General features: G+C 36.6%; 1 pseudogene; it reads left to right on the top strand.

Annotated features, from left to right (window-relative positions):
• Window positions 1-14463: 14463 nt before the first annotated feature.
• LOC149557939 (exocyst complex component EXO70B1 pseudogene) overlaps window positions 14464-27400 on the top strand; it is a 64888-nt pseudogene continuing 51951 nt past the window's right edge.

Raw genomic sequence — 27400 nt, 5'->3', positions numbered from 1 at the left:
CACAAGATGCTCATGCACAATAACACTAAATATGTTAACTAGGGAAACCCTTGATCATAGGGAAAACCTCGGTGGGGATGACACCCACATGATGATATACTAATATAAATATTCCTTGTTAGAGGATGGACCTTGTTAGGAGTCTATAACAACATTCAATACATATCAATCCCTATTAGGAGATTCCAACCTTATTTGGAGTTGTGTCAACCCTGTTAGGAGTTGTGGAAGGTAGATGGACCCATCATCCAAACAACTTCAAGAGAAAGACCAATGAACCCACTGCCCAAATGATCTCTATATTATTCCTTGTAAAATAATATAATAGAATTGTACTTCCTTCCTATTTCTCTATTCTGCCAACTAGATCTCTGCTCCTTCTAATCTTGTAACCAGATCACAAATATTGCATCCAATAATCTCTTGGATCACTTACTCAAATTATCTAAACACTATGTTCCTTTTCACACATCACATGGAAAATACACTCAATTAATTACTTACAAACAAGGAAAAAACTTTCCTTTATAGCCTATCTTCAAAATAATTTCTTGAGTTGACCTTGAGGCTTTCCCAATTAATTATAATAAGATAATTAATTAATTCATAATTACAATAGCACTTTTGACTTACAGTATATACAAAACTTCACACATGTGACTTTAGGAATTGTCCATTCGATGATATCACCATTAGATTGTCATTTGTTACTAGCAGACCATGCATCACCAGATTATATCTTTGCTAGAAGGTATAATAGGATCATCAAAAATTGATTTCCATGCACACTATCTCTACACTGCTCTCTGTAAGTCACTTATAGATTTCATACATCTTTGACTTAGACTCTTCTCATTTAACCTTGTCATCAAGATACAAGGTTCAACATATCCTTAAACGTGCTTCACTTGTACATCAAACCTCTGTCCATATAAGTATGATCTTTGTCTGCTACTCTGCTAGTCTTCATAGATTTATTGCTATGTTGACATCAATGGAAAACATAGTCATGAATGCAACATGTCAATACTCTCCAATTCTTAGGATACTCCTCCAATGGAATACCATCAATATTCATGCTAAAAACCTCTTTAGATGGTGGAGTTTTATCTTCTCCCCCAATAGGGATGATTCAAGTTCTAAGAAGAAGATGCTTTGTGAAAGGTCAAGGCTAGACTTCTATGGTCATTCAACCTAAGGTAAAAATTGATAAAATCATAGACTTGTTTGGAGAGATTAAAGACAAAAAAAGAAATGGACAGTCCCTTTATCAAAGGTGAACAATAGTAACTCATCAAGTCTAGGAAGCTAAAAGAACAACCAATATGGACACTCAAGTTTGATGGTTCTAAATGGAAGTTAAGAGCCAACACAAGTATATAAATAATTAATCTCAAAGGTAGGTTCTTTTATATATCATTTACAATTTAGGTGTACTAACAATGTTGCAAAATATGAAGCCTTGATTTGCAAATTTTTGTTCACATTAGAAAATGATGTTAAAGTTCTCATAATTTAAGGAGACTCCCATTTGGTGATTCAAAAAGTTAAATCAATATACTCTTGCAATGATAGAAGACTACTTGCTTACTGAAAAAGAGTTTGGGACTTGAGGGAATATTTTGAAGCACTAAACATAAGGTCTATTCTGAGAAGGAAGAATATGGTAGCCAATGCCCTTACAATTTTAGATAGTGCATTATAGCCTATTGAAAGAATGAAACTCAAAAGGTTTTTAGTTGAACAAGTGGCTACCCTATCTATTCTAGGTAAAATTACTAACTTCTAGGTCTTCCAAGATGGTCAACATATTCTAGAGTTCATTATGTGCAATGGTCTTTTAGAAGGACAAGAAATTGATGATACATCCGATGACAAACTTGAGGACGATGAACTAGAAGACAAAGATGGGATCATAAATTTGAAAACTAATACTATTAAAAAGGGGATGGTATAGTTGGAAATTATCTTTGACCAAGAAAAATCAATATATAGTAAGAGAAGCATTGAAGAAGAATCAATCAAAGAATGCAATTCATATAATCTAGGTGCAAAAGATGACCCTAAATTGGTGAGAATTGGAAAGCCATGTAGTCCCCAAGAATAAGAAAGTATTCTTTAGTTACTTATAGAATAAAAATATGTCATTGCATGAAGTTATGAAGAACTCAAGATGTATGATCCTGAAATCTTCACTCATGATATTTCGTTGAAGCCTAATGCTAAGCCTTTTCATCAAAGACAATGACTAATAAACCCCATTATTGAATCATTGATAATGAAAGAATTCCAAAAATTTCTTGATGCCAAGATTATCTTTCCAATATGATGTTCTATATTGGTTGCTAACTTGGTACTAGTAAGGAAAAAGACTGGAGAGATTTGCCTTTGCATAGACTTTCACAATTTGAACCAAGCCTCCTAAAAATATAATTATCCTTTGCCTTCAATAGATGAAGTATTATAGATTGTAAATGGGTCTAAAATGATGTATTTTCTAGATGTATATTTAGGATATAACATAGTAATGGTATATGAGGAAGATCGGTTAAAGAATACATTCACAACAAAATGGGGAACATTTGCATACATGAGAATGCCCTTTGGATGAATCAACACAGGAGCTACATTTCAAAGAGAAATGGATCAAGCATTCAAGGGGATGATAAATAAATGTATAGTTATTTATATGAATGACCTAATTGTCTTTTTGAAATATTGGAGTACTCATATTGCTGATTTGAAACAAGTTTTCAACCGATGTCACATATACATTATATTTTGAACCCCAAGAAATATTCATTCGGGGTTACCAAAGGAAAGCTACTAGGTCACATCATTTCTAAAGTTGGTATATCCATTAATCCTAAGAGGATATAGGCAATTATAAAGTTGTCACCTCCCCATAGTCGCAAAGAGCTTAAATCTTTGTTTGGGAAGATTACTTTTGTATGAAATTTTATTAGTGGGTTTTATGAGACAGTTCACCCCCTTTAATGACTTACCAAAGAAGGGAGAAAAAACTAAATGGGTTCCTAAAATCAAGAAATATTTCAAAGATATCAAAGTGGCTATCTCCATAGCCCCAATACTTTTAAGTCTTGATTATGAGTTGCCTTTCCAAATCTATTATTTTTCTTTAGAACACTCATGTGCAGGGATTCTCATACAAAAGAAAGACAAAGAAGATGAGAGACCTATCACATTCATGAGTTGTCCTCTGAAGAATGCTGAATTAAACTACTCCAATCTTGACAAACAATCATTCACCCTGATAAAGGCATTCAAGAAATTTTTCCATTACATACTCAAGAGTAAGGTATATGTGATATAGGGGCATCTGAGGTTCCTAAAGGTTAAAGCATTTTTATGGGAAAGTTTCTCGGTCATCTCTATGGTGTTCTCGATTGGAGGCTTGATAGAATGGGCTTGATGGATAAGTTTGGTGCTTAGTCACTACTAGAGGTGCTATTGGCCGAGGTACTCAGTCATTGAAGGGGGCTTGGTCATTGTTTGAGCTCGACCTCTTCTATGTGCTAAGCTTGTATTGGTTTCTCAACACCTATTATGCTCAATAGGTGTTGGCTTCTTAGCTTGTATGGCTTTCTTGACATTCACTATAGTGCTTGACATATGTTGCTTGCTCGACATGCACTAGAAGCTTGACAATGCTAGTGTTTTGGTTGATGCTTAGCTTGGTCTTTCTAATGCTCAATTTGGACTTGGTTCCTATAGGTGCCAAGTTATCTATGAGCCAACTTTTGGTATTTAATTTGTGTTGTAGCCAACTCTGGGTATTTAATTTGTGTTGTAGCTAACTTGTGGATCAATGTATATTTAATGTAAGCGATTTAAATTAATTTGTAATGAACTAGGCCAACTTGTGGCTTAGTTGGGTAAAAGTAGTGGGTTTTGTGGAGTCTTTAGGCATTATGATCCATCTTGCAGAAGATGATGCTAAATTTGAAGCGTTAGTAGCTGTGGCTTTAGAACCAGAGAATAGCTTGGTGGACCTAAAGGTACAAACATAGATTCTTCTTGGTGTTCTTATCTAGTAATGGATCTGGACTAGCTAGGATTGGTGTGTGGATTTGGATCTTAAGGGATCTTGCAGAACTATTATTATAATTTATGTTGTATTTGGCCCTAACCCAAAAGGCCTTACAACTGGGCATATTGTATGTAAATAGTTATATCTATGAATAAAGTATTGTGACTTGGTATCAGATCTTGCATTGTTCTTGCACTATTGTTGTGTTTCTATTGTGTGGTTATTTTTAGGGATCTAGTTTACCTCCAATAGGGGTACCCTCAAATTCTCATTGCATCAAGTGGTTTCAGAGTGAAGGTGGTCCTAAGTGTGTAGATAGATCGTCGAAGTTGAGGTAGTTTGCACCAAGACTTGGTTTGAGAGAAGCTGATGTGAGAAGATCTTGATCTAATAGAGGATTATTCTTTTTGGAGTCCTAGATCTCTTGGTTGTGAGGTACCAGATCATGGTTCTAACTTGTAATTGTAAAGGACTTGTAGATGGATAGATGGATGTGGAGATGGAAGATTGATCTTGTTGAGGCATGATCATAGAGAGTTATAGCCCTTATTTTCACTGAGTTTAAATTTTGGAAAAATGTATGGTAAAAATATTCTAAAAGGATTGTTGTGATGTTAGGGTTTATGTGTTATTAGTTTTCATCTACAAAGGATAGCCCTAACATGATTTTTTACCCTAGTCTAGTTATTTTTCATTTTCCCCAAGTGTGAAATTTGATGCCCTAGGCTTTTGTTTCCATCCAATATTACTTGAAATCATCATAAAAAATCAAAGTCTAGCCTAGGTTTTATAACTGAGTAGGATTACTTATCTTTTACATTGTCTTCTACAATGTTACAACAAAGGAGTAGGTATAGGATCATGTTGAATTGTTTTCAGCTTCCCAATCTTAAGATAAGCAGTGTGCCATAACACCATGGATGAGAAAGTTAAGTTCCCCAATCTTACAATTCCCTTTGTATCATATGATCGTGTGTTGGGTTGAATAGTTCCCAATTCATCTTCTACGATGTTATCTCAAGGAAGGTGACCGAGACATCAGAGACCAAGGAAAAGTTTGCTATGATCTTATGAAGCAATGGGCAACATAAAGTTGTCAAGGTAATGTTTTGGTGAAGTGATGCTACAAGAAACTTATGATTGTAGGATCATAAGGTGATAATGATAGGGAAAAGTGACAATACATTGCCAGACAGGTGACAGGTGTCTAGTTCTGATTGACCAATTATGAAATATACACTAGGTGGATGCTTAGTTGGACTGGTGGGGCTAAAATTTTATGCTATATAAGTTTATAATGCAATATTATGCAATCTCCAATTTTATGATAGATAGTTTATCATATGATCTCAGGCTAACAGATTAAATGCTACGTTGCTACAAAAAATCTACGATCGTAAGATTGTAAATGTAAAGGAAACAATTGAAAATGGGTAACTTGAGATGTTACAAAGTGATAGATGACCACGATCATAAGATTGTAGGGTAAAGTGGGTTGACTTAAGATGCTACGCTATTTCAATATGAATAGATTGCTGTAAGATCATAAAGGATTCAACAATTAGCTTTGATGCCATGATGACTAATGTGCCATAAGGTCATAAAGGTTTTTCCATTGGTGTATGATTGTTTGATAAGGGTTTTTCCAAGGTTTTGTAACATCAGGGAACTATTTCTTCATGTATAAGATATTATGAGGAGTCTTTTCTTTAGTGATGATCATAAGATCGTAGACCTTATTTTGACATAAAATGTGGTAATCACTCTTCTAAGCTAGAAATGACAACAAAATTCTCAACCAATGATATTTGAATATGGTACAAAAAGTGCATTGCTCGATAGTAATGGCGATGCTCCCCTAAAGTGATAGAATAAGTTGGTATTAATTTTTGAGCATGTTAAAAATCAATGTAAAGATAAATGTTCATAGTATACACTAAGTTATAAAGGCTTTCCTATTTGTCAATTGCACTTCACCATATATAGAGAAAAAGATCTTGAGTAGTTGTTGAGCTTTTAGTGTATATAGATAATTGTTTTCAGAGCTTGAGGGTGAAGTACACACTATGTTTTTACATGCATATTATCAAGATTTATGATAAAGAGGTAGAAAAAATTCAAGCACCAGATGTGGGGGTTGCAAAGAATTCAACTTTTTAAGGTGGGAAAATCACAACAGAGGAAACCTAATAGGTTTGTTAAAGAATGGATTGAGTTTCTCCCTGGTTCCTCCAATGCCAATGTTGTAGACAACCATGCTTTGTTGACCCATATGCTCTTTATAGAGATGCTATATGCCCTAGTGTCACTGGTTCTAAAATTTTTAAGTATTTGTACTATAATAGAGAAAAAAAGATCCTTGTATGTAATCCATGGAAGAACTTGTCCAAATTGATATTTCTATAAGTTTTTATGGACGTGGACTTGATGAAGGCCCTATTTCATTTCTACAATCTGACCACCAAATCTTTAGATAAGAGAGATAGAACTATTCTTTGTACACATGACTATGAATCGTTCATTGAAGCTTTTGGATTGGATAGAGTCATGGTCAAGCTTGTAGATTTGAAGGATTTGCAGAGGAAGTTTGAGGAAAATACTAAGGCCTTTTGTTGGGAAGTCTATGCTACAACATGTTCCCATGGATTTAAAGAATGTGGGTGATTACCCTAAGAAGGTAGAAAAAATGATGCCTTTGGAAAAATCTAAAAATTACATTGTAAAAATAGTATATGGTGTCCACAGGGTGATTGACAAGGATGGAACTGACATGGTATATGGAGCTGAATTCATTACTACTAGAGATGTGCAAGACTCCTACCATGGGTAGAAGTATGACTATGTTAACTACATTTTAGAGGTGATGAAAGAAAACATTACTCAGGCTTAGAGTGGAGAACTAAAAGATTTCAAGTTCCATCACTATTCACTACTAATGCACCTGATCCTCTACAAGAATGTAGAGTATGTGAGTTCTAATTTCATTGATCATACTTTTGAAGCGAATAGAGATCTAGAAATTCAGTTGTGGACATGGGTATGGGATAATAATTATCATTTTTCTAATTCTATTTCTTTCTTTAATAATTTTAGTGCTATAATAATGAGAATGTTAGATCCAGGTTACTTTAGGGCACCTGAGATTTTAAAAGGCCTTTTAAGACCAACCCTACTTCTTGAGGGTAAAATATTATACCATAATTGGGGGACATTTTGATGGAGACATAACCAAAGACCAGAATGAATAGACAATAAAAGTGAAATATTATTATCAATGAAAAATTCCCTATGGGCTTACAATAATATAAATTTTAGAGAAATAAATCCTTTGCACAATACCTTCTCTCTAACTCCACTAAGAACTGCCTTCATAGTCCCAAAAATATTCTTAAACAAGCCCCAAATGGTTTAGGGTTAGGAATACATTCTAGAATATGCCAGTTGGCATCCACCGCCAAAGCAGAAGGTTCTAGAAGTCATGTTAAAAGTTAGTGTAAAATTAGAAGAATCTAGAAATGTTAGTCCGACTTCTGGGAGGCACAACTTTTGAAGTGAGACTTTGATTGATGAACCGTTTACATTTCTAGAAAGCTCTCAAAGTGCTCTATAGCCCTATGGACCAGCTTTTCTTGTCCCCCATTTTTCAAGCCCATACAAGGTCGTTTAGTACCTCAAATCTGACTTTGAAGTACTCTTAGGAGGTCTCTAGAAAAATTAAAACTACAATAACTTTCTAACTGTAAAGCCTTTTGACTGAATTCTTTTTTTGGAGTGCTTTAAGCTACAAGTATAATCTTCCCTCCAAATTACATACTCTAACTCATCATAATTTTGGCTTAATTACAAAATAACTCTTTTTCTACATTTACACTTATCCCAAGGTGCCTAAAAACTCTAACCCAAAAAACTAATAGTGGAACTGTGAGAGTTGGAACCTTTATTTGACCCAAATGGGTATCCAAAAATAAAAACATATTAAATAAAAACTATCTTTAAGCATATTTTTGGGTGATACAAGATTGCCCTTACACCACTGGATGCTCCTGCATCAAACACCCAGGGTAGATTGAAAAGTGACCCTATCACTTTATGGTAGAGGAAAACCCAAATGGGCAACCTCTGCTATTGATATCCAAGTTGAGCCCTCTATTGGTCGTCCTTTCCACTTCACTAGGTACTATTCATACTACCTATTTTTGGTACACCTACCCAATGGACTATTCAGAATCTCTTCTATCTCCTCCTTGTTAGAAGTAGGAATTGGACATGGCTCCAGCATCAACCCCTCATTTGCACCATCATCATGATATTATGTTAAGTCTTCAATGTTGAAGATAGGAGAAATGTGAATCCCATCTGGCAACTCCACCTCATATGCATTTCCTGAGTCTTGTTTCTTCAAAATTTTACAAGGGCCAAATTTCTTCATCTTTAGCTTGTTGTAAGTACCCACTAGAAACCATTCCTTTTGTAAGTGTACCATAACCAGATCCCCTACTTGGAACTCTTTATGTCTCCTCCTTTGATCTACCCTAGCTTTATACTGCTGATTCATCTTGGTAATGTGTGCATGGACCTCCTCAAGTAGACTCTTGACATGTTCAACAAATTCTTCTGCCTCAACACTTGTCCTCTCCCCTTGCTCCATCTTTCTTAATTCTGGTGTAGTTCTTGGGCTACTCCCATACCAGTACTCCTATTTATACAATTATTGTAAGCAAATTCTGCTTGTGGTAGAATCAAATCCCACCCCTTGGGCTTATCTCTCACTAAACACCTCAACAAATTGCCCAAACTTCTATTTGCCACATCTGTCAGTCAGCCAGTCTACAGATGATGTGTAGATTTGAACATCAATTTTTTCCTCAACTTCTTCCAAAAAGTCCTCCATAATTACCCCACAAATTTAGTATCTCTATCAGAAATAATACTCTTTGCCAGACCATGTAGTCTCACCACCTCTCTGAAAAACAAATCTGCAATATATACAACATCACATATCTTGTGGCATGGAATGAAATGTGCCATCTTGGAGAACCTATCAACCACCACAAACATTGATTCATTACCCCTTTGTGTCCTCGATAGTCCAAGAAAAAAACCCATACTTATGTCCTCCCATGGCTTCAATGGACTAGGCAATGGTTGATAGAGTCTAGTATTATGACTAAATCCCTTGGTGGCTTGACATACTTGACAACTCTGCACAATCTTCTTCACATCCTGTGGCATTTGAGGTCAAAAATAATGTTCTCTATGAATGGAAATGGTCTTATCTCGGCTAAAGTGTCCTACCATCCTTCTTCTTGTGCTTTTCTTTGATCAAATTTTCCCTCATGGAACTCCTTGGAATGCACAATTGACTGCCCTTCAACAACATACCATCCTAAATCAAATAATCTAGCCACTTGGTTTTGTCTATAGTAATAGGTTCTTTGCAAGGCTTCCATGCTTTAGCAAAATCAGGATCCTCAGGATACAAATTCTTGAGTTCATCAAATCCAACCACTTCAACTTGCATTATTGTCAGCAATAGCTGTCTCCTACTTAATGCATCTGCAACCCTATTAGACCTTCCACTTCTATGTTTCAACACAAATGTTTAGCTCTGCATGAACTCTACCCACTTAAAATGTCTCTGGTTCAATTTACCTTGGCTATTTAGGTACTACAATGCTTGGTGATTAGTACACAAGAAAAATTATTTTGGCAATAAATAATGTCTCCATTACTTTCAAGCTTGAATGATTGCACAAAACTCCTAATCATAAATAGAATACTTCTTTGCATCATTCAATTTTTCACTAAAATATGCAATAGGCTTACCTTCTTGGCTCAATACAACCCCAATAGCACTACCACTAGCATCACAATCTACCTAGAACACTTTATTGAAATCAGGTAGTGCCAACATAGGTTGTTTTGTCACCTTATTCTTCAACAATTCAAAAATCCTTGTGGCTATAGTAGTCCACTTGAACTCTTTCCTATCTCCCTTAATTGTTTTAGTCAGGAGTGCACATATGCCACTAAAATTCTTAATGAACTTCTTATAAAAACTAACCAAGTAGTCTAACTCTTATTTTACAAAGCTACATTTCTTCAAATTAATCAACATTTTCTCTTCCCTCAACCTTTCAAGAACTCTATGAATGTGCAATAAATGTTCATCCAAAGTCTTGCTGAAAATTAAAATATCATCCAAATAGACAATAACAAATTTTCCCAAGAATCATTATGGGAGACTTCAATACCCCTTTTTTGGACAAGGAGAAGAAGGGTGGTCTGCCTTAGGACTGAGATAGCAAGCATGACCTTTCTAACTTCATCAATGGATTGGCTTTTCTGGATCTTGACCTAATGGGAGGTGACTTCACTTGGTCCAATAAACACTTAGGCAAGGATTTTATTTAGGTTAGACTGGATAGAGCACTCATTTCTCCTGATTGGCTATAGTCTTCCTCTTGCAAGTTAGCTCTTTTGCCTAGATTTGGGTCTGACCACTCCCCTAATTCCCTCTCAATTGTTCCTTTTGATCCCTTTAGACCTCCTCCCTTCTATTTTGAGAAAACGTGGACTTCCCATGCTGACCTTTTAGAAAGAATTAAGGTCTGGTGGAGTATAGAAGTGGAAGGCACTGCAATGTACAGGGTTGCTAGAAAACTTAGTAATGTTAAAAGGATGGTAAAAGCTTGGAATAAGTTAGATTTTAGTCACATATTCTCTCTTAAAGAGGATCTCTTTGTTAATCTCTCTTTTATCCAAGCTTCCATTCAGGAAAATGGGTATAATTCCTTGAATAGGGAAGAAGAGCTGTCCATGCTATCTGATTTATATGACATTATCAACAAAGAGGAAAAGTTATGGAGGCAAAGATCTAGGATCAATTGGCTCAAGGAAGGACACTAGAACACAATGTTTTTCCATTTAACTACTCTTAAGCATAGAGCTAATAACAAGATTTTAGGCTTGAAGAAAGACCAGCGTGTGCTGACAAAGGAAGAAGATATATCAAATGAAGCTGTTTCTTTTCTCTCCTCCTTGCTGTCTTGGGATCCTTTTCTCTCTAAAGTGGATCAGGATGATATTGTTTCTTGTATTCCTCAGATCCTCCAACTGTAACATAATAATTTTCTCTGGGCCATTCCTTTTGATTTTGAAGTAAGAGAAGCTCTTTTTTCTCTTCTGGAAGATAAATCACCTGGCCCTGATGGTTTTCCCACCTTATTTTTCCAAATGTACTCGCTTATCATTATGAAGGATGTTGTGAAGGCAGTTTAGGAAATCTTTGGGGCTAGAAGTATTTTGAAGGAGATAAACTCTACATTCTTAGTTCTTATTCCCAAAGTGCCAGGAGCTGGCACTTTGGATAGGTTCAGACCCATCAGTTTATGCAACTCCTTTTATAAAATCATGTTGAAGGTGCTCACTTCAAGGCTTCTCAAGCTTCTCCCCCAGATTATTTCTTAGCAACAATCTAGTTTTGTTTTGGGTAGATAGATTTTAGATTCGATTATTATGGTGCATGAAGTGATTCACTCTATCGAAGCTAGAAAGAGAGAAGGGATGTTACTCAAACTAGACATGTCTAAAGCTTATGATTGGGTAGATTGGTCTTTTTTGGATTTGGTGTTGAAGGCTTTTGGCTTTGATGTCAAATCATGTAAGCTAATCTCCCACCACTTCCTCTCTAGCTATTCTAGTTAATGGATCCCCTTCTAATTTCTTCAAACCTACTAGAGGCCTATGTCAGGGGGATCCTCTATTTCCTATTCTCTTTATTATCCTAGTAGAATGCATTGGCAGACTCATGGAGAAGAAAAAGAAAGAAGGGAGGATCAAAGGTTTTAAACCTTCTTCCGAATGCACCCCCTTTATGCATCAGAAATTTGTTGATGAAACTATTATGGGTGGAGAGGCCTTGGTTAAGGAGGCAAAGGCTATGAAAGACACCTTGGACACCTATTCTAGAGGGTCAGGGCAGCTCATCAATTGGGACAAAATTTCTATTTTCTTCATCAATACTCTAAAGGATAGACAGAAGAGAATCTCCAAAATCCTGGGATGTCAGGTGGGGAAGCTTCCTTCTACCTACCTTGGTCTCCCCTTGGGAATGATCCCTTCAGATTCCTTCTGGAATGACATCATGGAAAGGTTCAGTAAGAAACTGGCAGGCTGGAAAGGAGCCATTCTTAGCCAAGTTGGAAAATGTCAACTAGTTAAATCCGTCCTTCAAAACTTGCCGATATTTGCTTTGAGCCTTTTTACCATACCGGTGAAATATGCTGAGAGGATGGAAAAAATCTAGAGAGATTTTTTATGGACGGGAGCTGAAAGGAATAAAAGGTAACCCCTTTTTGCATGGGACAAAGTTTGCCTCCCTAAGAAGAATGGAGGTCTGGGAATCAGGAAGCTCATTCACCTCAATAAGGCCCTCTTGGCAAATCAAATTTGACACATCTTTAGTAGCACAGGGGAATGGAGAGACACTGTAGTAAATAAGTATATAAAGAGGCCCTCTATTTAGTTCACCCTCTTTAGTGAGGATATCCCAAGAGGTTTTTCTATTTGGAATGGTTTCCTAAAAGCTAGGGACTTGGCTAACTCAAAAGTCTGCTAGAAGTTGGGTGATGGGAAGGACATTCTGTTTTGGTCTAATAGTTGGCTTTCTCAGGGCCCCCTTATGAACAACCCTAGCTATGGGTTTTGGGCTAATGATTGCATCTACCTTTATCAATACAATGTCAACAATTACATGACCGAATAGGGTTGGAGGGACCTTTCTATTATCTTAGATGACCTCAAAACAATCATGATCATGCTTAATTCCTTGTCCCTTAGCAACAATAAGGATGAACTGGTTGTGAGGGATAATGCCAATGGGCCCTATTCGATTGCCTTTGGGTACTCTTCTTTATGGAGCTTAAAAGAGACTCCCCTTTGGTCAAGGGCTCGGATCCATGGCCTCATGCCAAAAGTCAACATATTTTTTTGGTTGGTTCTTCAGGACAAAACTCTAACCCAGGAAAATATTATCAAAAGAGGTCATATCTTGCCCAGTAGATGTGTTTTGTGTAAAGAAGAGTCATAGATAGGCAACCATATGTTCATCCACTGTTCTTTCTCTAGGACAGTTTGGGGCATCCTCACCTAGGACTTAGGCCACAGCTGGTGCATTCCTTCTAACCTTCTGGACTTTTTTTGTCAATGGCATGGCTTGTTCAATGAGATTGTCTTGTAGGAAATTAGCTCCTAGATCTTGCCCCATTTTTGTTGGAGCATATGGAAGGAGAGAAACAATCAGATTTTTAGAGATAGGGATGAACTAGCTTTAGTTGTTGGGAGGAATATTTTCAGTAACATAAAGGAAAAATTTCTAGTGAGGAAGGGGGGAGAATTTGAGACAGGAGGTAGGAAAAAGGAGAAGGTAAAAGACAGATCAAAGAAAAGACAGGAAGCCAAGTGGTTTCTCCCCCCTGAAGGCTAGCACAAAGCCAACTTCGACAAAGCCTCCAAGGGAAACCTTGGCTCCTTGGGTAGTGGAGGTGTGATAAGGAATGAAAATGGAGATAGTATTGCGGCTTTTTCTCTCTTGCTGGGATTCCAAACTAATCATTTTACGAAAGTGAATGTCGCGTGCAATGTTGTAAAACTGGCTTTTAAAATTGGTGTTACCAATTTATGCTCGAAGGGGACTTAAAGAACATTATAAAGTGCATCATAGGCAACTCACATCCATCATGGAAAATTGAAAATCTAATTGATGAGACACATGAAACCCTCACCAAATTTAATAGAAGCCACGTCACTCATATCTTTTGGGAAGCAAACCCAATTGTCGACAGGTTTGTGAACATTGGGGTCAGCGTAGACCAAAAAATGACTTGGCATCCCATAATTTTTTTGTTGACAGATGTGAAAATTTTGATCGACTTAGATAAGATCCAAGGAAGTACAGAGAAAATCAAGCTATAATTATGATTATGAAGGTTTTAAGAAATAAGGGTACTTTTCAAAATGGAAGCATGGGAAATCGTAATTGCAGTGATTCATTATTGATTAATCGACATGCTTTGTGGGTTATTTTTCACACTCGCTTCTGGAGCAATAGTAGGGCTATTTTTCTCTATTTATTACTTACTCTCAGAGGTCACTTTCAATCATAGAGTGAGGAGTACATGAGTAAAGAGGGTGTGCAGTGTGCAAAAATGGTAGGCAAAAGGTGCAAAAAGGAGCCGGTGGGAGATTTTGAAAAATGAAAAAGTAGGAAGAAAGTGTGGGAAAAGCTAGAAGAGGGTGGGGTTACCAATTATATCATGAAGGTGCATAGATTCGATCAGGAGGTGACCAAAAGTATGGTGGGGTCCTGGAAGGATAGCAGGGTGAAGGTGAATGGGGTCTACTTCTGGATAATGGAGGAGGTGATTGCGATTGTCATCGAAATCCCTATCGAGGGTTTTAAATTCTTCAGGGATAAGAAGCTCTTGGCCAATGTGGTTAGGGTCTTTATGGAGAGTGAGAAGGAACTAAAGGTGCTGAGAAAGATTGACAACTACTATGTTCCTGACTCCATGAAGAAGCGGTGGAGGTATGTTCTAAGAGCTGTTATCAAGTACATCACGTTGGACCCTAGGTTTGATAGAGCTTATACCCACCACTTTGTTATATTGAATAATTTCTAACATAATGTTAATATTTCCTTTCCATATTATCTATTAACCTCTATGAGCAAGGTGGTGGATAGCTTCAAAAAGAAGCCCACCGTAAATCCAGCTCTACACGAGGGGCTACTGCTGCTTATCCATGAGCAATTTTTTGGTGTTTTAAAACTACGAAGCAAAAAAATGCTTAATACCAAGATAACAATAATCACACAATCTAAAGACTAGCCAATTCTTATTAGAAATTGTACGTGCAAAACCATTTGGGCCCAACTTCAACAAAACCACGGGTGGTTTTCTACTCTTCTAGCTCTGCAAAACTAGGATGGGTATACCCAGGGATGATTCAAGACTTGGAAACACTGTATGAAGATTATTTTAATTTCATTTTGATTCTCATCTCAAATCCTCAAATACATGTACAATTCTTGAGAATTTGATAAACACATCCCATATAGTAGATATGGCCAAAATTCTTATATAGATCTGCAGGTGTTCTCAGCAATAGTGGCTAACTGAAGCTAAAACATTCCATGCAAACAAGTACAGGCCAACTATGAAAATCTTCAGGAAATAAAAGTAAGATTGATTTAATTCTGCATTTTTGACAACTATTTGTGAAACATTTCTCTTTCAGATGGATCAAATTTGATCAGTGCCCAATCCATTAGGGTTCAGAGTCTACTACAAATTTTTAGATCTAATTTGTTGCCTTACATCAAATTTTATCAACAATTCTTATCAAAATTCATCATTCAAAATCCTTTCCACTACTACAACAATCTTATCACATTCATCAAAACTTTTACTTAATCCATTGAATTAACAATAGTGATAAACATATATACAACCTGACTGGATTGCATTCAATTGCATAAGCCTTTACTTATACAACATCAAGATAACCAAGTAATCAAAAGGAGACAAAATTCAGAAAGAACTGATATGGGGATAGTTCATAATTTGTATTCATTTTCCATGAAAATTGTCTACAATTTATAGTAGACTCAGAATGACCTTCAGAAGAAACATAGACCATTCTATATTTATGTATTCTCAAGATCTAATAGAGATAATACACCACTAATTTTATCAAAAAAATGGACCAAAAACAGACTAAGTATCACTTAGAAAAATAGAATTTGGACCCTTTCTCTAGCCCTGGGATCTCACTTATATAGTGTGAGATGCAACAAGGTTCAGGCTAAGAGAAATGACAGGTGTCCTTTACAAGAAGAAGACACATACATCTATCCAAAAAGAAAAAGATTAACAGGAAGTTATGTAAACCATATATTCTCATGTGGGCTTCTGTCTATCACATCCTTTTGCAAATTTAGCTCCAACTGTGATTCTGTCATATATGTAACTGCTAAGCTTTCCCATGACAAAATCTAATCTGATGATTGCAAACTGGCTTGAACCCATGAGTTTTACCATCATCATGGTACTGGGAGAAACACCCTTACTTCCCACTCTTTGTTGATTAATACAACTCCTTAAGATAATGAGATTAACCCTTAAGAAACAACACTCAAGTATGGAAACAATGTGGCTATCAAATATAACAAGATGAGCAATTTTCACTTAGCCAACCACGTCTGCATCCAAAACTAGCTTTCAACCAAAATTGTTCACCTATTGACACAAAAAGACGTGTACTAACAAATAGTCAGAGGGACTATTTGCATGAAGCCCATGGGTATAAAATCTTCTTCACCTTCTCTAAAAATTTTGCACAGGGTCCTACATACTTCTGCTGCCATGGCTTGAAGTGTGCCATCTTGAAAATTTCCTTAGAGAAAGGTGTTACTACTGATAGGGTTTCTATTTTATTAAGTTCATTCTTTGCTCCCCTCATTACCTTAGTAGCTTGATCACAACCCATAGAAACACTTGGGATTACTAGTCTTCCTTGATCAAAATTCCTCATACTAACATACGAGACAAACAACTTCCTCTCTGCATACCACCTTTCAAACTAACTTGAACCAATTTGAGAGGAAGAAACACTAGGGATCCAATTACTCTTGTCAAGTAATCCCTTTGCTATCCACAATCTAAGAGTTAGTGAATTCTTTGGAGCCATTTCTACTACACCATGCAAGATTGCAACACTTTAGAGACTAAAGTAAAATACTCACTTGGAAATCTCTTATCTATAGTTCTTTTATGCTGCTCGACACTCATGCCAAAATCTACACAATCCTCTTAGTAAAAGATCCTATTCAAAAAAGACTTCAAAATCTTTATTTGCATAAGGTTCAACTGAGAAAATCTTATAAGTTATGCCCTATTTTTTCTTTCACATGCAAAACTTTTTATATCTCATTAATATGCAAAGTGCCACCCCCTTCAGTATTTAAAAACTGTGTTGTCGATCTTCAAAATCATACGATCATGGGGTATAGAGAAAGACAACTTGGAATTCCACTTGACAAGTTGACCAGTCAATCCAATAAAAACTAACCACATATACAATGCCTTCCTTGATGGCATTTCCACCTGGACCCATTGGTGACAGAGGACACATGTCAATAGCTCGCTACTTCACCATACATAAATAATGAGCACCTTGCCATAGTGAAGCAATGATAGCCATCAATTCATTCTCAATCTTGTGGATGATATATTGCTTGTACTGCTTAGAAGACAGTGGTGGGGCCTTGGTCGCTATCTTGCTATATGTATCATTCGAGCAACTCTTTATGGCGAGACAATGATGACCGTTGATCTGAGGTTACATCAAAGGTGGAGAAATTGCACCAAGAACCCTGAAAGGTTGTGGTTTCCATGCTCGCTATGTTGCATAGACTAAACCTCGTGCAAATTTTTATAGTGAGATGGTGAGGATCATTGATTGAAACTTGATCTAATGATTGGGATCTCTTAAATGCTTTATCGATCTAAGGCATTACTAACATAGGAAAATTTGCACCGCTAGCAATCCATAAAACTTTACCTTGAGCCTAGCTAGCCTTCTACATTGTCCTAAGTCCTGCTGGCTATTGATTTTCATAGTGCTTTGCTACTTTGCTAATGATGAGATGTCAACTTTTTCTGATAGCGAGGTAGCGAGCTCCGATAATCTTCAACAAAACTTGGCATCAGGAAGTACAAGGACCCATAAAATCATTATCGCTCCTGCCAAGGACATAGTAGTTATTGCCTGTTATGCCACCTGGTCAGACCATGGTTGTCGATGATTTTTGAGGCCACCATGTTTTGATTTCTCAGCACCTTGCTACTTCGCTAATGATGAGATGACCAAATTTTCTGATAGCAAGGTAGCAAGACATCGAAAAACCATCATTTTGGTGCCGACTTTTGATTGCTTCCATTGGGTCCCTTTTCCTATTTTGATAGTACTTTCCAAGTGTCTGTGATTGAATGATCGATCAAAAAACAATTCTCTGACCGTTGTGTCTTGAAATTGCAGTCCCATCTTATAACTTTCTAGCACTCAACACCTCACTATACATAAAGAGTGCCAATGTTTTCATAGCGAGAAAATAACAATGGCTGATCTACTTAGATTAGATGACTGGGGAATTTGAGAGGAAAAGTGGCTCGGGGGTACGGAGGATAAAAGATAACAGAATATTCGCCCTATTTGAAAATTCAAATATTTTATGCCCAACCACTTAAGAATGGAGTGAAACATAGGGTTTTCAAATTTTTTTTCAAAGGGTAGCAAATAGATGACTTATCTAGAAACCCTATTCATCACTTATGGACACCATCTGAAATTTCTATTCCTGGACAAAGGACTTCCATCATGCAAAAATTTAGACCAACACACTTCAAGGCTCATACTATAAGCATTGCTCCCCCTTAGGTAGAGAATGTGGAGTTTGGTAGTTCTAGTTACTCCTTTGATTCGAAAGATATATAGAGCCTTAGCTCTGAGGAAGGAGGGATCTCTTCTTCGAGGAAATTAGTGACCCACCAAGCTAATAAATCACCCTCCCCCATAACCCATAGCAGAAAAAACCCTAGGGATCTTGGGCAAAAGCCTCCTGAGAAGGATGAGGAGGAGCCAAAGTCTGAGGAGGTGGTTAAGGAGACATAGGAGGAAATTAAGGATGAAAGTGGAAGGAAGAAATGAAAGAGGGAGAATTTGGAGGAAGCGCACTCTCAGTTTGAGGAGGCGTCAGTGCTGCCCCTATCTCCTATCCACCTCCAAGCCCAACTTGAGGAGCAGAAAGAGGAGAATGCAGGAAATGCAAAAGGGGAAGTGCAGGTCAATGATAGGAGTAAAGCTTGGAAAAACTTTAATGTTAGGACTTTGAAGATGGGCATCTTTAGGGAGGCCATGAATCCTCAAATCCTTGTGGAAAATCAAGATGAACCGCGGCTGGAAGAACTCATTAACCCGACGATAGTGGCAATTTTAGACAGAGCTAGGGAGATAGGGATGAACCTCTTGAATAATGCTCATAATAGTATGATTGATAATTTTAGATCAATCAAATGGCTTTTCCACGAGCTGGAGGAGGTCAACGAATAGGTGAGACATATTGAGGCAACAAGGAATGGGATGGATGCTAACAAGAGGAAGGATTTGGCTGACAGGCTCAGTCTGGAGGAAAGAAGGATACACAACTTAGAGAACTACAATCACAACCTTGCGAATTAGATTTTCTCTTTGTTAAGCTCCATTAACAACAACATCATCTCTCTTACTGGCTAGATCAAAAAGAAAGAAATGCAGGATGATGAGGAAGGAAAAGACAGGGAAGAAGCTAGAATGGAGGATGACTCTACAAAGGAAAATACCATTCTTGATCAAGACCAGGGGGACCAAAGGGCACAACAACTAGAAGCAGAGGAGAATCATCTAGCCTTCAAGGCTGCTTAGCTTATGCAAGAGCTAGAGTGAAAGAACAAGGAATAACTCTCGCCTATTCTTTTTTTTTTTCTATGTCTTTTGGCTTTTGTTCTAGCTTTAGGCCATGGTAATACTTGTCTTTTTTCCTAGTATTTTCTTAGAACTTTACTTTTTGGTTGGGCTTTATGCGTATTATTAGCCTCTAAACTTATACTTTTTTGGCCAGGCTTTCACACTTATTATCAGCCTTATATCTTTTAACTATTGGATTTTAGGATCCCTGTAAAACTTGTTTATCTAATCAAAATTTTTTTTCCCAAGAATTTCTTTAGTACCTCATTCATAAGTTGCATGAAGGTGCTTAACATGTTGGTCAGTCCAAAGGGCATGACTAACCACTCGTATAGACCATCCTTGGTCTTGAATGTAGTCTTCCACTCATCTCCCTCTTGTATCTATATTTGATGATAGCCACTCTTGAGATCTATCTTTGTGAAGTACTAAGGTCAACTCAAGTAGTCCATAAGATCATCCATTATTGGCAAAGGGAATTGATACTTGATGATTATTTTGTTTATAGCTTGAGAGTTTGTTCACATTCTTCACTCTCCATCCTTCTTTGGTGCTAGTACTGCAAGTACTGCACATGGACTTAGGCTCTCTTGAATCAAACCCTTTCTCAATAGCTCCTAAACTTGTCTGTTTAGCTCCCCAGTTTTAGTAGGAGTCATCCTATGAGTAGCCTTGTTAGATAAACTAGCTCTAGGGATCATATCTATCTGATGACTGATTTTCCTTACTAGTGGCAACCCTTATGGAACATTATCAGAGATGATTTTACTACTACCTTCCTTATCTTTTCTAGAAATCAAAGCATAACACATACACTGATGTTTCATACCATCCAATAATTTTCTTCCATCAATAAGACATATCCTAGCACTACAACATACCTTTTCACCTTGCTTTATCAAGGGCTTTAGTTTGTGGAAAACTCCATCCTTTGTTAGAGAGTATGCATTTGCATGACCATAATGTACAACATGTCTATCAAATTTCCATGGTCTTCCCAAAAATAAATGGCAGACATCCATTGGAATAATGTCATAGAGAACTTCATCATGGTAACTCCCAATCTTGAACTTCACCAAACACTGTTCACTGACTAGGACCTTATGATCATCCTTCACCCAAGCAATTCTATAGGGTTGGGGGTATTTCTCCCCCTTGAGCTTTAGCTTAGACACCATCTCCTCAGATACCAAGTTGTTAGTGCTGCTACCATCAACAATCACATCACAACACTTACCCTTGCACTTGCACCTGGTACGAAATGAACTCCTCCTTTGTCTAGGTTCAGTCTCACCACTTAGTAAGACCCTTTCATTTACGAGAACCTCTCCTCTTTCTGCATCCTTTGAATGTGATGACTGCGCATCCTCATCCATATGAGCAATCCTTGCTTGACCATCAACTCTCCTATCTATCCTTCCTTGTCATTGAGGGAATTCAAATGCACGATGACATTCTTCATTGCAATGAAAATAGGTAGCACTGATGCCTCCTCTTTGTAAACCTTGTACACATCCTCTACCTCTTCCTCTCTGATATCCAAAGTTTTGATCATGGGAGTGGTTGAAACCCTCGTTCCTTTGGTTCCTACTAGTACCCACATCTTTATTTTTCTTTTGGGTCTCATTTTGGCCTCCAAATGACCTACTACTGCCTCTTCCTCCTTGACCATGCCCTCTTTTTGTTCCTTCAAACCTTTTATTTAGCTTCTCTTCAAATCATAGGGAAAATTGATATGCCTCTTCAATGCTAGTCATTCTAACCAGACTTAACTCCTCCTGAATGCTAGGTTGTAACCCATTGAGGTAATGGGAAACCTTCTCCTTATTTTCTTCTGCATGCCCTACCCTAATAAGAAGTTGATAAAATTCCTCCATATATTACTAGATAAATTTTCCTACTTGCTTTAATCCTTGCATTTTCTTGAACAAATCAAGCTCGTAATCAACAAGAATGAACTACTTCTTTAGTTTGTCCACCATGCGATCTCATCTTGTGATTTTCTCCTTTCCTCTTCTATTTCTTTTCAACCGAATCTCTTGCCACTAGATTTTGGAGTGGCCTTTCATTTTGGCCTTTACAAACTTACCCCTATTTGGATCCCTAATATCTTCATACTCAAAATGCTCCTTTAGTTCATTGATCCAGTTGATCAACTCATCCAGGTTTAGATTTTCTAAAAACATATCCACATCAATTTTAAGTATTTTTCAAAGCTTAGAAATGGCCCTAAAAATCCTCTCCTCTACCTAATTTAGGACTTCCTCATTGCGTTCCCCTTCCTATCCAATATTTTCTTCTTCTTCATTTTCTTCCTCACTTTTGTCACCTGCGACAACATTTATTCCTCTTCAGATCTCCTCCTATAATGCTTGAACTTGTCTCTAGAGGGCTCTAATCTTAGGAGTAACAACTCCAACCCTTCCACCATGTTCTCTTCATGGAGGCATTGTCTTATCTCAAACCCACAACCACATAGTCCTGGTGCAAACTACCTCATAGTCAGCACTTTGTCTACACCCTCAAGAAAACCTTCTTTGATACCACTTGATGGAAACACAACCAAAGACCAAAATGAACACACAAGAAAAGGGAAATATTATTATCAATGAAAAATGCCCTATGGGCTTACAATAGTACGATTCTAGAGAAATCAATCTTTCACATAGTACCTTCTCTCTAACTCCATTGAGAATTGTCTTTACAGTGCCATAAATGTTCTAAAATAAGCCCCAAATGGTTTTGGGTTAGGAGTACATTCTATAATATTCTAGTTGGCATCCATCACCAAAGAAAAGGTTCTAGAAGTCACGTTAGAAGTTGGTGTAAAATTAGAAGAATCCACAAATGGTAGTCCAACTTCTAGGTGGCATAACTTTTGAATAAGGACTCTGATTAATGAACCATTTACATTTCTAGAAATCTCTCGAAGTGCTCTATAGACCTATGGAATAGCTTTTCTCATCCTCCATTTTTTAGGCCTATACAAGGCCATTTATTTCCTTAATTCTAACTTTGAAGCGCACTTAGGAGGTCTCTAGGAAAATTAAAACTGCAATAACTTTTTGACCGTAAAGCTTTTTGACCTGATTCTTTTTTTGGAGCACTTTAAGTTACAAGTATAATCTTCCCTCCAATTTAAACCCTCTAACTCATCACAATTTTGTCTTAATTTCAAAATAATCTTTTTTTTTTTTTTGCATTTACATGTATCCAAAGATGACTAAAAACTCTAACCTAGAAAAATAATAGTGGAACTGTGAGAGTTGAAACCTTTATTTGACCCAAATGGATATCTAGAAATAAAAAAACATTAAACATAAACTATTACTAAACATATTTTTTGGTGATATAGGATTGCCCTTACACTGTTGGATGCTCTTGCATCACATTTTCTTATTTCCAACTTTTTCTTTAATGAGAGTCTATGGTTGTCCTCCAACACCTCATATATTACCAAATTTTATCCCTCCTAGGTTGGTTTTAATAGAATTAATATGGAAATTGTTTATGTCCAATAGGGAGTATCTAGGACCCAAAGTGCATAAAGACACTTTCTTGTGTAGATGTTTTAGGGTGGGGGATTTTACAATTGGAAAATAGGCCCTAGATCAGATCCATACCTTCCTCTACCACTACAATTTGTCAATTGGTCTTTATAGAATGTATGATTCTAACAATTGGATGAGGGTCACCCTTAAAGAGATGAGAAATTATGTGCTACCTAGCACCATGAAATTACCCCTTGAGGATGTTATTCAAAAAATAGCTACAGAGGGTGAGGCAACTAATAGGTTATCAAAGCTAGATGATGTCTTGAGGGTGGAAATCAAAATAAAGAGAATAGATCCCAAATTTATGGGATTCTATATGGATATCCCCTATCCTAATATTAGATGACTGAAGTACCTTTATGAGAGGAGGAGAGGGTATGCCTAGACAACCCTGAACCTAATGTGACCCTAGAAATAGAAGAAAATAATGTCCCTAAAGCATCATGGGTCACAGAAGGAAATAAAAGATAAAATGTTGTTCATATCTCTGTAGAGGTGAAACATAGGACTTTGTATCTTTTACTTGGTAATAGTCAATATTTTGCTGACTTAAGGAAGAGTTACCTCTAGGATAGGATCAATGCAGCTGAGAGTACACTCATTGACATGGAACTAGTAGCAACAAGGTAGGATGATAGGATCATTCAGGCCCAATAGTTCCTAGAAGATGATGAATTCATCAAGTCTATTGAATTAAAAAGTTTTCTATACAAGATCAAATAGAGTGAGCTGGTGCTGAAGATGAAGCCAAGAGAATTAGATGAGTAGAAACTGGAACTAGTGGAGAAGTTGTAGGCCTATGATCTTGATAGTGAAAACATGACTCTAGAGGAGGCAAGTGATCTTGTATAGAGAAGTGGCATGTTATTAGTGCCTGGATGGGATCTAGAGAAAGCTTTCATGCTTGATAAAATAAGAAGGAAAGAAAATGCCATTTCATATGAAGCATTTGGTGTTGATGGATTGCGGCGAGGAACATGTTTTAATATAGATACCAGATCTTTGGCAGTTTGGAGTATGGCTCCATCATCAAATAAATCAGTATTAATGGATGTGCAGGGCACTAAATAGGGTAATATGATTGTATGGAATCTATAGGGTACCTCTGGTATAGAGATTTCTAAGGCCATGAAACATTTTTCATTTATGAATGAAGCCAAGTGAGATGGAGACTAGAATTTCTAAATCCATATATGATTACATTGATGTAAGAAAGCTCTATGAAGATGAGCTTAGAAAGAGCCATGTATAAAAATAGAAGATTGTAGATCTTGAGGATAAGGTCCAAGTTCTTTAGAATGAGGTTGCATCTCTCAGAGAGAAACTTGTACATGCATAGTAGGTAGTTGTTGCAAGATAAGGACAAGAACATGAAGATCAAAAAAAGTCAGCTAGGAGCACAACTAAAACCCCAATACAAACATATGATTTGGGGGAAGAGGATATAATAGAATCAAGGAGAATGAGCATTGATACTCCATATAATCAGTAAGGAGATGAAATAAGGACAACTTTCCTTAAGAGTTTGATGAGCCAAAGGATTGAAATTTTGAAAAATATGTCACAATAGGCTCATAATTTTTATATTGCTTTACAAAGTGCTAAGAAATTTTGGAATGAGGCACTTTCTTGGCTATCACCCACATTCAAACTTTGGGGCCACACACATAATTCTTGGAGAGGCTTATTGTATTAATGGCTAAAAAGCCAGATTTGCATGACAAAATAATCATAGTGAAGGAGGGTTTGGAGATAGTGAAGGAATTGATTGGTTTCTTTACTAGTAAATTACAAATTATACAAGGAAAATTAAAAAAAGTTATCTTAGGGAGTACAACCCTATCTACCATCAATTTTGGATGCCACTAACACAATGATAGATTGTTAGGAATGGTTTGATTCCTTTGGTGCCATTTTAACTCAAGAGGCCACAATGTTAGTTTTTCAAGATACTTTTGATTTCCCATACAATAAATTAATTGATTCCCTTTTTAAGGCATAAATAGATTTGAATAAATTTATTGTTGAATCTAAAGAAATTATGGATGCCAGGTGGACAAAAGCTACTCAAGATTTAAAAGAGGTTAAAATGATAGAGTGGCCCACAAAAAGGGAGATTTATGTTTGGGAAGTGGTGGGAGAGATCAAGGCCCTGTTGGTAGAAGTAGCTGAGATATTACTTGCTGGGGAAAATAAAAGGCAAAGTAGAGTAAAGTCAAAGAACATGACATAAATTTTCACTTGCTGACTATATCAACTACTTCCCCTTCTATGATCAAACATCTAAAGAGTGTTTTGTATATCTTTTTGTTTGTATCTTGCCAAATTTTGTATCCATTCCTATTTGGACACGTGTCCTCCTCCCATATGTAGCTTGTTGCAATCCTATAAATAGATTTCCAAGATGTGGAGTTTATTTTGGTTATGTATAGAATTTTCTCATTATTATGTTTTGTTTTATAGTCCATCCATTTGTTCTGTAATTATGTGAATGAGTTTAGTTCTTGCATACTTGAATATAAAAAGTGAACATTTGGTTCCAATGGCTTGTTTTTGAGTTGTATTATGAGTCTCTATTAGTATTACAAACATTTTCAAAAGAAGGAATTTCTCTTAAATATCATTGTCTTTGAGTTTTGTCTCATTTCTCATATATTCATAATCTTGAGATTGATATGAACAAGTTTTATTCAGTTTAATGCAATTCACACAAATTGTATATCTCTTACTGATTATAGCTAATTTAAAGAATTAGATAATTACTTTCTGTAATTGATAAGGTTTAGGGTTTTTGAAAAGGATATGGTAAGAATGAAACTTATAATTCAATGTTGACATTTTAATCACAAGTTGATTAAAAAGGTCTAAATCTACTGATCTTTGACTCTATATCCCAATGGATAAGAGACTGGTCTATTTAAAGTTCAAGAACAAGTTGATGATTCACTTGATTGTAGGAAATACATAACAAACAAATCAATTAACTATTTTATGTACGAAGAAATAAAAGTGTTGGTCATTATTTATTTGCATCTAGTTTTTGGTTATAGTTAACTACTATGTCTAGCAATTTTATTTAGCAAATCATAGAAGGATATTTCTTCTATAGGGAACAATATTTGAAGAACAATAATATCAAATTAGCAAGATTAATCCCTAAGGTTTTCCTGCCTTGGCCTTGTAGAGCCTAAAGTGAAGTGAGTCCTGATGACTTTGTTAATGTTGGTCCAGAATTAAGATTTAGCCTTGCTAAATATAAGATTTAGCTGATCCTTAGGCTTGTCCCTATCTTATTATTTCCTGGTATTAGGTTTAAACCCACTTGATATGTTCCTTATTAGAAGAACTCCAATAGAGAGTTTGTGGATTGCAGATCCATGTTTCTAGACTTGTAATTTTGTTCTTGGTTATTCGTACGAGATGACATGTTGCGATTTGAATTGTAAACAATTTGAGTTTTCACAAGGAGGGTGGGAAGGATTTTTTTTGAGGGTTTGCGAAGATCTTGGGAGATTGCATGGAGAGTATTAGACCTTGAGATGATTGTGAATCTTTTTGATGTGGTGGAGAGAAGGCTTTCTAAGGTATTTGCTTAGTTTGAAGCTAGGTTGGCTGATCGAGTTAAGGAAGGGATTGTTGAGTTCTTTAGATATTTGTGGAGTTGGAGTCTACCAATTTAGAGGAGATTTTTTTGGCTGATTAAGAGACTTGTTCATGAGAGAAGATGGAATAGCAAGGTTGAGGTAGAAGAAGTTGGTTTATTTGATCAATTTGTGGAGTTTGATACATAACTTGCAGAGCAACTAGAGGTTGTTATTGAGGATATTCCTAACCTTGTTGATGCTAAGGTTGAGATTGGTTTTCATGATTAGTTGGTTGGGTTTGACAAAGAGATTGCAGAGTGCTTGGTTGTCAATGATCAGGTTGCTATTGGTGGTGACTTATGTGTTGCATAGCATCTTGTTGTGAGCAATGAGGTGGCTAGTGTTGAGAGCTTGGAATGTGTTTATGGATATCTACATATTTCTATTGATGTTGAGCTTGTTGCTGCTCGTGTGGATTCACTAATTGTTGATGGGAATGGGGTTTTACTGATGAAGCAATTTTTTTAGTTTGTTCCTCGGAGTGAGTATGCTAATTGGATGGTTGAGGTTTTGGTGTTTGATAGAATGATTTAGATGTGGATGATTTGCATGTTGGTTTTCTTATCCCTATTAGAGTGGAAGCCTTT

Source organism: Cupressus sempervirens, chromosome 5 (assembly GCF_028749045.1).
Source record: "Cupressus sempervirens isolate cs-2001-9-10 chromosome 5, ASM2874904v1, whole genome shotgun sequence".
Taxonomy (NCBI): Eukaryota; Viridiplantae; Streptophyta; class Pinopsida; order Cupressales; family Cupressaceae; genus Cupressus; species Cupressus sempervirens.
Note: the sequence above shows the minus strand (reverse complement) of the source record. Positions and strands in the feature narration are given on the sequence as shown.